General features: G+C 43.1%; 1 protein-coding gene and 1 long non-coding RNA gene across 3 annotated transcripts in view; both read right to left on the bottom strand.

Annotated features, from left to right (window-relative positions):
• cpn1 (carboxypeptidase N, polypeptide 1) overlaps positions 1–14,006 on the bottom strand; it is a 156,883-nt gene that overhangs the window by 74,150 nt on the left and 68,727 nt on the right. The window lies entirely within an intron of this gene.
• LOC110491816 lies at positions 10,326–13,028 on the bottom strand. Its single transcript, XR_005036506.1, has 3 exons — positions 11,645–13,028; positions 10,809–10,999; positions 10,326–10,579 (listed from the first exon to the last, which is right to left on the bottom strand). It is a non-coding gene; the product is annotated as an uncharacterized LOC110491816 (long non-coding RNA).

Here is a 14,006-nt window from a genome sequence, read left to right as displayed (position 1 = left end):
CAGCATAGTTCAGTACAGTAGAGTTCAGTACAGTACAGTTCATTACAGAGCAGTAAATGACATTACAGTACAGAGCACATTATAGTAAAGTATAGTACATTATAGAGGTCTATGTTTGAGCCAAATATACACCTATGTTTGTGCTCTTTGAGGGTTGGAGCCAATTGCAGGCTCTGCATGTCAATAACCTACACTTTTTCCTGAAGTGTCCATCATCCAAATGGTGGTCCACTGTGGCTCAGTTGTTAGAGCATGGCGCTTGCAGTGCCAGGATAGTGGGTCTGAATGCCACGTCCACCCGAATGTATCCACAAATGACTGATTGGATAAAATGGAAAATACATATAAGATGTGTAAACGCATGAAATTGAGTCAAGGCTGGAACCATCAATTCATACATGCATGCTGTTCCATAATGTTCAACCCTGATTTTTGCCACGGCTCAGAGGTTTAGTGACTTAGTCTTGAAATACATGCCAACCCATGACGGCCTGGGTTCAAATCCTATCAAGACCTACTGCCTCTTTCAGATAGACATTACTAAACAGTGAGGGATTGTTGTTGTACTTGAACCAAATTGTATGACTTCTAAAATAAGACATAATGTTTGAGAAACGGGAAAGGCGAAAAGGGTGAAATGGCCGAAAAACCTTGAACCAAGACCCAGACCAAGACCAGTTGAAAATGGGGAAAATGCAGCATGCAGAAACTACTCTTCCTGGGGTCCATATAAAACGTACAAATACATGACAAAATACAGAACAGTAATAGACAAGATCATAAGATATTACTTTAAATTAAAATGTAAATAGGAGTTACACACTGAGTACACAACATTAGTAACACCTTTCCTAATATTGAGTTGCACCACCTTTTGCCATCAGAATAGCCTCAATTAATTGGAGCATGGAGGCTACAAGGTATCGAAAGCATTCCAGAGGGATGCTGGCCCATGATGACTCCAATGCTTCCCACAGTTGTGTCAAGTTGGCTGGATGCCCTTTGGGTGGTGGACCATTCTTGATGCACACAGCAAACAGTTGAATGTGAAACAAACAAAGGACGAACAGTCTGACATATTATTGTCCTCTCTTGTCCTTTCTCTTCCCATCATTGCATTAAGTCCTTCCCATGCTTGTCTTGGATTGCCAGTACAGAACCTCTGCTCCACTTTTTCCTTTAAATCCTTTTTTGCTTTCCATATTTTTGACCTGAATTAATTTTCTTTCTCCTTTACAGCATCAGTATCTCCTTTGAGGAATGCAAACATCCTTTCATTGAGGCACATTTTCAAGTCCTTAGACACCCAGGGCTTGTTGTTGGGAAATACTAAGACAGTTTGCGTGTTAATGTCAGTATCCTCACAAAACTGGATATATGAGGTAATGCTGTCTCAACTCGTGGGGATCCCTGAGTCAAAGAACACCTCCCAGTCTGTGACATCAAAGCAATTACCTGAATGGATTTCTACAGGTTTTTCACGTTTCACCTGCTGCCTGTATCTCAGTAGGAGATTGATAGCGTTATGGTCTATTTTTCCCGATGGGTGCTCTGCATACTGCCTTGTATGCGTCCTCTACGTTGCCATAACAGGATGTGAGTTGGACAGGTGACGTACTGTTGCAGAGTGGGGAGGTGCGCGGAGAGGGAGAGCATATCAAAATTCCCAAGCACAAATACTGACTGGTCAGTTGATCGTGAAAGTGCAGCACTGAAACAGTCTGTAATCCTGTCAGCAGCTTCCTTATTGATAGGTCCAGGCACATAGACCAGAAAAATGGTAATTTGTCCAAACATACGTGGTAGATAGAATCACAAGTATTATCTACAAAGATGCATAGCGCCCCGCCTATTGATTTATGTAACGTTGTTTTGTCTCGATCTGCTCTAATGACAGTGTATCCATCAATATTAACCTGCTGTAGCCGCATTTCTGTAAAGCAGATTCAATTACTTAGATTCAATTGCATCCCCGCCTCTGTAATCTGTTCCTGATACCACCTCTTGAGCCTCGCGTCTTCTTAGTTCCCCTTTTTGACTTTGTAGAACCACCATTAGGCAAGGCAATGCTGTTATGGACAGTGTGAGCTTTATCTTCGGAAAGAGAGCAGAAACTTACGGGAGCAGGTGAATCCATACAACCTCCGGTAGTGATTGTAATGTTTTCCGAATATTACAGCGGTTAGGATTAAGGCCGTCCCACAACACGAACAATACAATTTTAAACCTGCGACGCACTTAGATTTAGACAAGTGCGACAAAACTAAATAAAATTGAACGATATTACTAACTATAAACAAACAATTCACGAAGGTGAGCTCAGGGTCTGGCAGCAGTGCCGCGAGTAGAAGCAGTGTAAAAACAAAGGGGGTCAATGCAAATAGTCTGGGTGGCCATTTGATTAATGCTCAGCAGTTTTATGGCTTGGGAGTAAAAGTTGTTATGGAGCCTTTTGGACCTAGATTTGGCACTCCGGTACCGCTTGCTGTGCGGTAGCAGAGGGAACAGTCTATGACTTGGGTGACTGAAGTCTTTGACAAAATGTTGGGCTGCCTAGTATATAGGTCCTGAAGCTTGGCCCTAGTGATGTACTGGGCTGTACGCACTACCCTCTGTAGAGACTTAGTCGGATGCCGAACAGTTGCCATACCAGGCAATGATGCAACCGGTCAGGATGCTCTCGATGGTGCAGCGGTAGAACTTTGAGGATCTAGGGACCCATGACAAATCTTTTCATCCTTCTGATGGGAAAAGGTGTTGTCTAGCCCTTTTCACAACTTTCATGGTGTGTTTGGACCATGATAGTTTGTTGGGGATGTGGACACCAAGGAACTTGAAACTCTCAACCTGCTCCACTACAGCCCAGTTGATGTGAATGGGGGCGTGTTCGGACCGCGGTTTCCTTTTTATTGCTCACTTTGAGGGAGAGGTTGTTCTGCTGGAACCACACTGCCAGGTCTCTGACCTGTCTATGGGCTGTCTCATTGTCGGTGATCAGGCCTAGCATCGTTCTGTCGTCAGCAAACTTAATGATGTCGGAGTTGTGCTTGGTCACGCAGTTGTGGGTGAACAGGGAGTACAGGAGGGGACTAGCACGCACCCCTGAGGGGCCCCCGTGTTTAGAATCAGAGTGGCAGATGTGTTGCTCCACAACCAGGTGGTAAGGGTTTGCGTCAGGAAGTCCAGGATTCAGTTGCAGAGGGAGGCATTTAGTCCCAGGGTCCTTAGCTTAGTGATGAGCTTTGTGGGCACTATGGTGTTGAATGCTGCGCTATAGTCAATGAACAGCATTCTCACATAAGTGTTCCTTTTGTCCAGGTGGGAAAGGGCAGTGTGGAGTGCGATTGAGATTGCGTAATCTGTGGATTTGTTGGGGCGGAATGCAAATTGGAGTGGGTCTTGGGTTTCTGGGATGATGGTGTTGATGTGAGCCATGACCAGCCTTTCAAAGCACTTCATGGCTACCGACGTGAATGCAATGGGGCAGTAGTAATTTAGGCAGGTTACCTTCGCTTTCTTTGGCACAGTGACTATGGTGGTCTGCTTGAAACATGTAAGTCTAACAGATTCGGTCAGGGAGAGGTCGAAAATATCAGTAAAGACACTTGCCAGTTGGTCCGCGCATGCTCTGAGTACACATCCTGGTAATCCGTCTGGCCCTTGTGAATGTTGACCGGTTTAAAGGTCTTGCTCACAACAGCTATGGCCCATCTGGTAGGCTTATGTCACTGGGCAGCTCATGGCTGGGTTTCTCTTTGTAGTACGTAATAGTTTGCAAGCCCTGCCACATCGACGAGCATCAAAGCCGGTGTAGTAGGATTCAATCTTAGTCCTAAATTGAAGCTTTGCCTGTTTGGCGGTTCTGAGGGCATAAGCATCCGGATTAGTGTCTCGCTCCTTGAAAGCGGCAGCTCTAGCCTTTAGCTCGGTGCAGATGTTGCCTGCAATCCATGGCTTCTAGTTGGGATATGTTCTTACGGTCACTGTGGGGACGACATCATCGATGCACTTATTGATGAAGCCAGTGACTAATGTGGTATCCTCCTCAATGCAATTGGATAAATCACAGAATTTATTCCAGTTTTTGCTAGCAAAACAGTCCTGTAGGATAGCATCCGCGTCATCTGACCACTTCCGGATTGAGCGAGTCACTGGTGCATCCTGCTTCAGATTTTGCTTGTATGCAGGAATTCGGAGGATTGAATTATGGTCATATTTTCCAAATGGAGGGCGAGAGCGAGCTTTGTACGAGTCTGTGTGGACTAAAGGTGGTCTAGAGGTGTTTTTCCTCTGTTTGCACATGTGACATGCTGGTAGAAATGAGATACAATTCATTTAAGTTTGCCTGCATTAATGTCCCTTCTGGATGAGCATTTTCTCTTGTTTCCTTATGGCCTTATACAGCTTGTTGAGTGCAGTCTTAGTGCCAGCGTCGGTTTCTGGTGGGAAATAGATGGCTGCAAAACATATAGAAGAATATTCTTGGTAGATAGTGTGGTCTAGAGCTTAACATGAGGTACTCTACCTCAGGAGAGCAACACCTCAAGACATTCTTAATATTAGACATCGTGCACCAGCTGTTATTGACAAATAGACACACCCCCACCCCTCATCTTACCAGAGGTAGCTGTTATGTCCTGCCGATGCACGGAAAACCCAGCCAACTGAATTATCCGTGTAGTCATCCAGCCACGACTCTGTGAAACACAGTTTTTAATGTCCCTTAAGATAGTCTCGAACGGAGCTCATACAGCTTATTCTCCAGTGATTGCACGTTGGCTAATGGAATGGATGGTAGAGGCAGGTTACCCACTCGGTGACAAATTCTCACAAGGCAACCTAATCTCCACCCCCTGTATTTCCTTATTTTTTTCATGTGAATGACAGGGATTTGGGCCTTGTCTGGGAGCAACACTATATCCTTCACGTCCAATTCGAGGTGAATAGCCATAACAAGTGAATTTTTCAATAACAAATTATCAATAACAAAGGCTGTACTGAAATCTAACAATACAGTACTGACTATCTTATTATACAAATGCATTTTAGCCATCTGAGTCAGTGAGGTACAAGTTGATTGCCCTTCCCTATATGCATGCTGAAAGTCAGTAGTTACTTGTTAACTTGTTGTAGTTAGCATTGTATTTCGTCAAACACAATTCTCTCCATCATTTTACTAAGAACATGCAGCAAACTGATTGGGCAGCTGTTAGAGCCAGGAAAGAGTGCTTTGCTATTTTTAGGTAGCGGAATTACTATAGCTTCCTGACACGCCTATGGACATATACTCTTTAGGCATTGGTTAAAGACATGGCAAATATGGGTGGCAATACAGTTCGCTACCGTTCTCAATAGTTTCCCATTTAAGTTGTCTATAACTGGTGGCTTATCATTGATGGATAACTGTTTTTTCACATCATTATTAGATCTTCAAGACACACATGATGGTTCACTGTACAATGTTGTCATTTCACCTCAGTTTGTCAACTTCACCAGTGAATTTTTTTTTTTTCAAAAACAGCTCATTCAAGAGATTGTTACAAATGACCCATCAACTTCAATGAACGATGGAGATTAATTGGGTTTTCTGCCCATAATATAATTTGAGGTGCTCCAAAATCTTTTCACATTGTTTTTTTTGTAATTTCTTGCTTTAAGATCATTTATTATTTTTTCTTGTTCGTATCAGGTTTTGTACATACAATGGGGCAAAAAAGTATTTAGTCAGTCACCAATTGTGCAAGTTCTCCCACTTAAAAAGATGAGGCCTGTAAATTATCATAGGGACACTTCAACTATGACAGACAAAATGAGGGGGGAAAAAAATCCAGAAAATCACATTGTAGGATTTTTAATGAATTTATTTGCAAATTATGGCGGAAAATAAGTATTTGGTCAATAAAAGTTTCTCAATATTTTTATATACCCTTTGTTGGCAATGACAGAGGTCAAACGTTTTCTGTAAGTCTTCACAAGGATTTCACACACTATTGCTGGTATTTTGGCCCATTCCTCCATGCAGATCTCCTCTAGAGCAGTGATGTTTTGGGGCTGTTGCTGGGCAACACGGACTTTCAACTCCCTCCAAAGAAAATATTTTCTATGGGGTTGAGATCTGGAGACTGGCTAGGCCACTCCAGGACATTGAAATGCTTCTTACGAAGCCACTCCTTTGTTGCCCGGGCGGTGTGTTTGGGATCATTGTCATGCTGAAAGACCCAGCCACGTTTCATCTTCAATGCCCTTGCTGATGGAAGGAGGTTCACTTAAAATCTCACGATACACATGGCCCCATTCATTCTTTCCATTACACGGATCAGTCGTCCTGGTCCCTTTGCAGAAAAACAGCCCCAAAGCAAGATGTTTCCACCCCCATGCTTCACAGTAGGTATGGTGTTCTTTGGATGCAACTCAGCATTCTTTGTCCTCCAAACACGACGAGTTTTTACCAAAAAGTTATATTTTGGTTTCATCTGACCATGTGACATTCTCCCAATCTTCTTCTGGATCATCCAAATGCTCTCTAGCAAACTTCAGATGGGCCTGGACATGTACTGGCTTAAGCAGGGGGACACGTCTGGCACTGCAGGATTTGAGTCCCTGGCGGCGTAGTGTGTTACTGATGGTAGGCTTTGTTACTTTGGTCCCAGCTCTCTGGTCATTCACTGGATCCCCCCGTGAGGTTCTGGGATTTTTGCTCACCGTTTTTGTGATCATGTTGACCCTACGGGGTGAGATCTTGCATGGAGCCCCAGATCGAGGGAGGTTATCAGTGGTCTTGTATGTCTTCCATTTCCTAATAATTGCTCCCACAGTTGATTTATTCAAACCAAGCTGCTTACCTATTGCAGAGTCAGTCTTCCCAGCCTGGTGCAGGTCTACAATTTTGTTTCTGGTGTCCTTTGACAGCTCTTTGGTCTTGGCCATAGTGGAGTTTGGAGTGTGACTGAGGTTGTGGACAGGTGTCTTTTATACTGATAACAAGTTCAAACAGGTGCCATTAATACAGGTAACGAGTGGAGGACAGAGGAGCCTCTCAAAGAAGAAGTTACAGGTCTGTGAGAGCCAGAAATCTTGCTTGTAGGTGACCAAATAGTTATTTTCCACCATATTTGCAATAAATTCATTAAAAATCCTACAATGTGATTTTCTTCATTTCTCTGTCATAGTTGAAGTGTACCCATGATGAAAATTACACGCCTCATATTTTTAAGTGGGAGAACTTGCACAATTGGTGGCTGACAATATTTTGTGCCAGATAAGCAGCGTTTAGAATGTTTTTCATGGGCTCTTGAAGCAAATTTGTTCCTTGTGAGGAGAGGGACCTATGTACCAATTTCTAGGACACTAGCTCACACGTGAAGGGCATGAGCTTTTCAATCACTTATTATAGCACCACCATGTGGCTAATTCACATGTCATCTGAAGCAGCGAACAGCTAAACTCAAACATTGTTTACATATTGAGCAATATTCTCTCTATTTACAATGATCCCAATAGACAATGTATAGCAGGCAAACCATGAACCAGATTTGTCTTTGTGTTGACATATAAAACTGTTAAGTGCAAATCTAACCCTTTTCGGTACCATATGAAAATAAGTGGACAATTAGGCTGCAGGAGATGAGCATTACAGGAAAATTTTATTAGGTTCATTTTATTCATTTTACCAATGTTGCTTGCCAAATTAATGCAGTTGTTCCCATAGACAGTACATGGTTGCTCTATGAATCACTGACCCTGGATAAGCTAGCAACTGGGCTAACTTGGCTAACCTTTTAGGTCAATAATATGTGACCAAGTGGCTCAAATCTGTCTTATGTTTTTACATTTGATAAAAGTAGAGGCTAGGAGCTACACAAATGGTATATCATACATTGCATTCTTGAGGAGTAATGGGAAAGTAATTCTGCTTTGAAAGTTGATAAACTTGTAAACTGACTTGAGAGAATGGCCTTTGAATGTTTTAGTACCTGGTGGAGAGCTGTCCTTTGTCACCACCATTCAGCATTGTTCACACCCTCTTAAGCCAGCCCCACACATCTCTTTAAGGATTCACATGTGAGTTAATGTGCTAAACAGTGAGTAGTGTAGTAAAGATTAAGACTAAAAGTGGTAAAAGTATAGCCTACAATAAGGAAAAATTCCAGGTAAACAGAAAGTGTCCAGATAAAAATATTTTATACATTTTAGATGACGCTTACCCAGACACCCTTGTCTAAATTGATGAGTCAGGTGAGAAATGCTATAACCCCCAGCCACATCTTGCCAAGTGGATGGGTGTAACGGTTTTCTTCTGGTGAAGGAGAGGCGGACCAAAATGCAGCATGGTTATAATTAATCGGTCTTTAATAATGAAACCATACATGAATAAACTCCAAAAACAAGAACCGTGAAAACCCGAAACAGTCCCATGTGGTACAAACACTGACAACCACCCACAAAACCCAACACAAACCAGGCTACCTAAATATGGTTCACAATCAGAGACAATGACTAACACCTGCCTCTGATTGACAACCATATCAGGCCAAACATAGAAATAGACAAACTAGACATGTAACATAGAAAACCCACTCAGATCACACCCTGACCAAACAAAACATAGAAACATACAAAGCAAACTATGGTCAGGGTGTGACAATGGGTCTCTACAGAAGGTGTAAACAGTACAGCCAAATGGTTACTTGCACAGTAGCAATATCAAATATTTATAGTGTCAATATAAATAAAATAATATACAGTATGTAGATGAACAATATCAATAACAACATCAGTGATAGATGAGATCGATATGCATACAATCAAGGGTAAAGTGGCTGAGCAGCAGTCCGTCCGAACCACGCATGAAAAAGGGAATCTATATTTGGAGAGCCTGTTTCGGTCCTGCCCTTGACTTTGGTGCGGGGCATGTGATATCCAAAGCCTCATTGTCGCAAAACTCCCTGATCTTCTCATAAACATACGTTTGTCTAGCTCTGTCCAGTCCAGATGGTGCATGTACAGGCAGATGATCTATGGGAGGGAGGATGTCAGCGTTGCGCAGCAAAGACTCCTTGGCGACAACAACACCAAGCTCCAGAACATTGAAGCTGTTAAACAGGAAATAACAAAGATAATTTGCACAACATCAATTCACCTCCTAAATTTAGATAAGAATACTAACCTCATACAATGCTATGACAATTATATTCACCTGAAGTGCTGAGTCAGGTGTTGTTGCCAGCCATAGCTTTCTACCAGCACTGTACCATCCTCTTTTTTTGAATCCAAGATGGTGCAGCAGTCGGACGTGTGTTTGTCTTGTCCCATGTAAATAGTCGATCTCATCATTTTTTCCGTATATATTTTAATCTCACTTGCAACACGCACCACCCAGTGTGGTACGGATCTGCTATTTTTATACGTTATAACTGGAACCTCCATCAGAAGCTAGCCAGCTAACTAGCTACTAGCTTGTAGTCACTGTTAGCCACGGCTAGCGGTCTACACCTTTAGCTCGGTCACCGGCCAGATGTAGCTCAGTCAATACCTGCCAGTCTGCACAGCGCGATATTTGACTGCTTTTCTCCACCACATCACTGGATTCCTGCCACAAGCTCTGGGCCGGTACACCTGATCATTGCAGCTCGCTAGCTGCAATCCAGTGGATACTGCTGGCTAATGCCTCTGTCCCGAAGCAAGCACCAGTTAGCCTTGAGCTAGCCTTGAGCTAGGCCCATCTCCTGGCTAGCCGAAGAGGTATACCCACTAATTTGTGGGCTACAATACCTCTTTTGCCAATTGGCCTGGACCCTTTATTGACGACACGGAGCCCCGCCAATCAATCACGACTGGTCTGCTGACATAATTGTCCGATGTGGTTTCAACAGGCTTTTCCGTTGCGTTGTCACTGAAGACCCATCTGCTAGCCCCGGTCCGCTAGCTTTCTGAACGCCATGCCTCCCGCTCGCCTAGCATAGTAGCGACTACCGAACGGCTCCCGGACTCACCTATTGCTGCTCATTGGATCCTATGATCACTCGGCTACACATGCCTTTCTCTAATGTCAATAAGCCTTGTCTTCTGCTGTTCCGGTTAGTTACAGTTTATTTCACTGTAGAGCCAGCTCAACATGCCTTAGATAGTTATTTTGTCACACACCCCACACATGGGGAGATCTCACCTGGCTTAGCGGTTGTCTCCAGAGATGCAAGCTCTCTCATCGTCACTCAATGCCTAGGTTTACCCGCACTGTACTCACATCCTACCATACCCTTGTCTGTACATTATGCCGTGAATCTATTCTACCACGCCCAGAAATATGTCCCTTTTATTCTCTGTTCCCAACGCACTAGATCAGTTCTTATAGCCTTTAGCCGTACCCGTATCCTACTCCTCCTCTGTTCCTCTGGTGATGTAGATGTTAACCATAGTCGGTGAAGAAATGGTGCATGTAGTTGATGACTGCCTGTGCATCGTCCGTGCTGGATGACATGCCTTCATCAATCAAGTAGTTGACTTGTTGTGGCTTTCCTTCACAGCAGACACCAAACACGTAGATGGGATCTGGCTGCATAGAGTCAGAAGAATAGTGCACCTGCAAACAACAAAATAACATTAAGATAAATTGAAATGAACTGTCACACCCCTGTCAGTCCGTCTATACAGAGCTCGAAAAGCATTTGCCTGCTTCCTATATATGTATATTTTATATTTTGTGTGTGTGTATCTATCCATCCATGTCCTTAATCAGTATAAAATAGGACATATTGCTTACTTGTTGAGCAAAATCAAAGCTGTAAAGCATTCCTGATGTCTTTGCTTACTGATTCAGTAGTGCCCCCAGAGACAACTGCAGGTCTTGACAGTTGGTCTTGCAGTCAGCAACCATCTTCTGGTTGACAGACCGCTTACTCTGAACAAGTGCTTGCTTGGGCCAGCTCTCTTTTTGATGGGAGGCATTAGACCATTCTCCTTTTATGACTGGTGGAAGAGAGTCAGGAGTGTTCTATTGATGCTGAAAGACAAATTCCAGATACAAATATTTTTGCATTGTTATACAATAGATATCCGTAATCACCATCAGACATACCTGGCTAACTTGATAGGTCATGTAATCATTTGGCGAAGTGTAATCTTCTGTTTAGACTTGTAGCTAGCTAGCTAGCTAAACAATGAACCATAATCCCAATCCATAGAGTACTACCAATACAAACAGATTGTCATAGCTGGGTTCAGTGTTAGCTAGCTAACATTAGGCTATAACTAGCAATGCAAATGGCTTTCTGAGATAATATTACTCCACAGCAAGCCAACCATCTTACATCAGCTAGCTAACAGTACACTTTAACTTGGGGTATTTTGTTTAGACATGGAGCGAGCTAGCTAGCTTGCTAAACAATGAAATACAAACTGATTGTCACAGCTAGCTAAAGTTAACCAAATAAGTTCAATGTTAGCTAGTTAGCTAGCTAACATTAGGCTATAACTAGCAATGCAAATGGATTTCTGAGATAACATTATTCCACAGATCATACACATAATGTTAGCTAGTGAGCCAGCCACATAATGTCAGCTAACCAACTAACAGTAAACTTTAACTTGCAATGAAAACAACTTTGACAAAATTAGAAACGTATAATATCTGAAACTAGACTCTTACCCACATACATGGAAGAACGCTTCACAGCAGACGGCAACCCCTTTCATTAAATAAGACGTCCGGTGTCATTTCTGTTTTGTTTGAACAACTTGCTTGGCTTTCAAACGCCTCTCCTGTGAAGTCATGACTTGCGACATAGACTAGAATTCTGAAACAAGTCAAATTGTGGTCAGTGGTTTAAATTAATAGTTGTGGTCATTAGTTGTGCTGTTGTGGTCAGGTGTCGTGTTGTTGTGATCAGTAGTTGTGTGGTTGTGGTCAGTAATTATGGTTCTTAGTTGTGGTCAGTAGTTGTGTGGTTGTGGTCAGTAGTTGTGGTCAGTGATTGTGATTATTTGTTGTGATCAGTAGTTGTGTGGTTGTGGTGATTAGTTGTGGTCAGGAATTGTGGGCAGTAGTAGTGTGGATTTGGTCAGTAGTTAGTTATATTGTTGTGGCCAGTAGTTGTGTGGATGTGGTTAGTAGTTGTGGCCAGGAGTTGTGGTCAGTATTTGTGGTCAGTAGTTATGGTCAGTAGTTGTGTGGACGTGGTCCGTAGATGTGGTTGTAAGTTGTGGTCAGTAGTTGTGTGGTTCTGGTTAGTAGTTGTGGTCAGGAGTTGTGGTCAGTATTTCTGGTCAGTAGTTGTGTAATTGTGTGGTTGTGGTCATTAGTTGTGGTCAGTAGTTGTGGGCAGTAGTAGTGTGGATTTGGTCAGTAGTTAGTTATATTGTTGTGGCCAGTAGTTGTGTGGATGTGGTTAGTAGTTGTGGCCAGGAGTTGTGGTCAGTATTTGTGGTCAGTAGTTGTGTGGTTGAGGTCAGTAGATGTGTAGTTGTGGTCAGTAGTTATGTGCTAGTGGTTAGTAGTTGTGGTCAGGAATTGTGGCCATTCCTAGCTGGAGCATTGCTCTCATCTTTTCTATCAACATAGACAGGGTTCTAACTCCTCTAGCTCCAAAATGATATAGGGTGCAGGCCAGGTAGCAGGCAGTTAGTCAGCCTGCCAGCTTAGTGTAGTCTGCCACTGGCACAGTCAGTATAGTCAGCTCAGCTTTCCCCATTGAGGCCACTCAGCTTTCCCTATTCTGTGCCTCGATATAGGTCGGGCAAAACTAAATATAGCCATGTTCACCTTGGCAATCTCACTAGAATAGGGCCCTCATCCATTCCTCTGAAAAAGATTGCGATCTCTCACATCTCAAAATAGGGCTACTTAATGTTAGATCCCTCACTTCCAAGGCAGTCATAGTCAATGAACTAATCACTGATCATAATCTTGATGTGATTGGCCTGACTGCAACATGGCTCAAACCTGATGAAACTACTATGCTAAATGAGGCCTCTCCTCCTAGTTACACCATGCATACCCCACAAGACATTCCACAAGAGGTCTCTTCACAGTCCCCAAGTCCAGAACAAACTATGGTTGGTGCACAGTACTACATAGAGACATGACTTCATGGAACTCTACTCCACATCAAGTAACTGATGCAACCTGTAAAATTTGATTTAAAAAAACGTATAAAAGGGCCTCCCGAGTGGCGTAGTGTCTAAGGTGGAGGTTAGGGGAGGATTTGGCCGGCAGGGGTGTCCTTGTCCCATCGTGCACTAGCGACTCCTGTGGCGGGCTGGGCGCAGTGCACGCTGACACGGTCGCCAGGTGCACAGGGTTTCTTCCGACACACTGGCTTCCGGGTTAAGTGGGCACTGTGTCAAGAAGCAGTGGGGGTTGTGTTTCGGAGGACACACGGCTCTCGACCTTTGCCTCTCCCAAGTCCATACGAGAGTTGCAGCGATGAGACAAAACTGTAACCACCAATTGGATACCACGAAATTGTGGGGAAAAATGGGGGAAAAAAACTATAAAAAAATAAAAAATACACCTTATTGAACAGCGGGGACTGTGAAGCAACACATACATAGGCACAGACACATGCATACACATACAAACTATACACACACGTACACATGGATGTTTTATTGTAGATATGTGGTAGTGGTGGAGTAGGCACCTGAGGGCACACAATGTGTTATGAAATCTGTGAATGTATTGTAATGTTTTTAAAATTGTATAATTGCCTTAATTTTGCTGGACCCCAGGATGAGTAGCAGCTAATGGGGATCCATAATAAATACAAATACCACATCCCCCATGCATCCCGCAAAGACGGAGGTGTTGCTGACATTTACAAAAGCACATTTCAATTTACAAAAAACAAAATTAATGCCTTTGTACTTTGAGTTTCTGGTCATGAAATCTATGCAGCCTACTCAATCACTTTTTAGAGCTACTGTTTACAGGACTCCTGGGCCACATACAGCGAACTCACTGAGTTCCCTGAATTCCATTCGGACCTTGTAGTCATGGCAGATAATATTTG

This window comes from Oncorhynchus mykiss, chromosome 16 (genome assembly GCF_013265735.2).
Source record: "Oncorhynchus mykiss isolate Arlee chromosome 16, USDA_OmykA_1.1, whole genome shotgun sequence".
Taxonomy (NCBI): Eukaryota; Metazoa; Chordata; class Actinopteri; order Salmoniformes; family Salmonidae; genus Oncorhynchus; species Oncorhynchus mykiss.
Note: the sequence above shows the minus strand (reverse complement) of the source record. Positions and strands in the feature narration are given on the sequence as shown.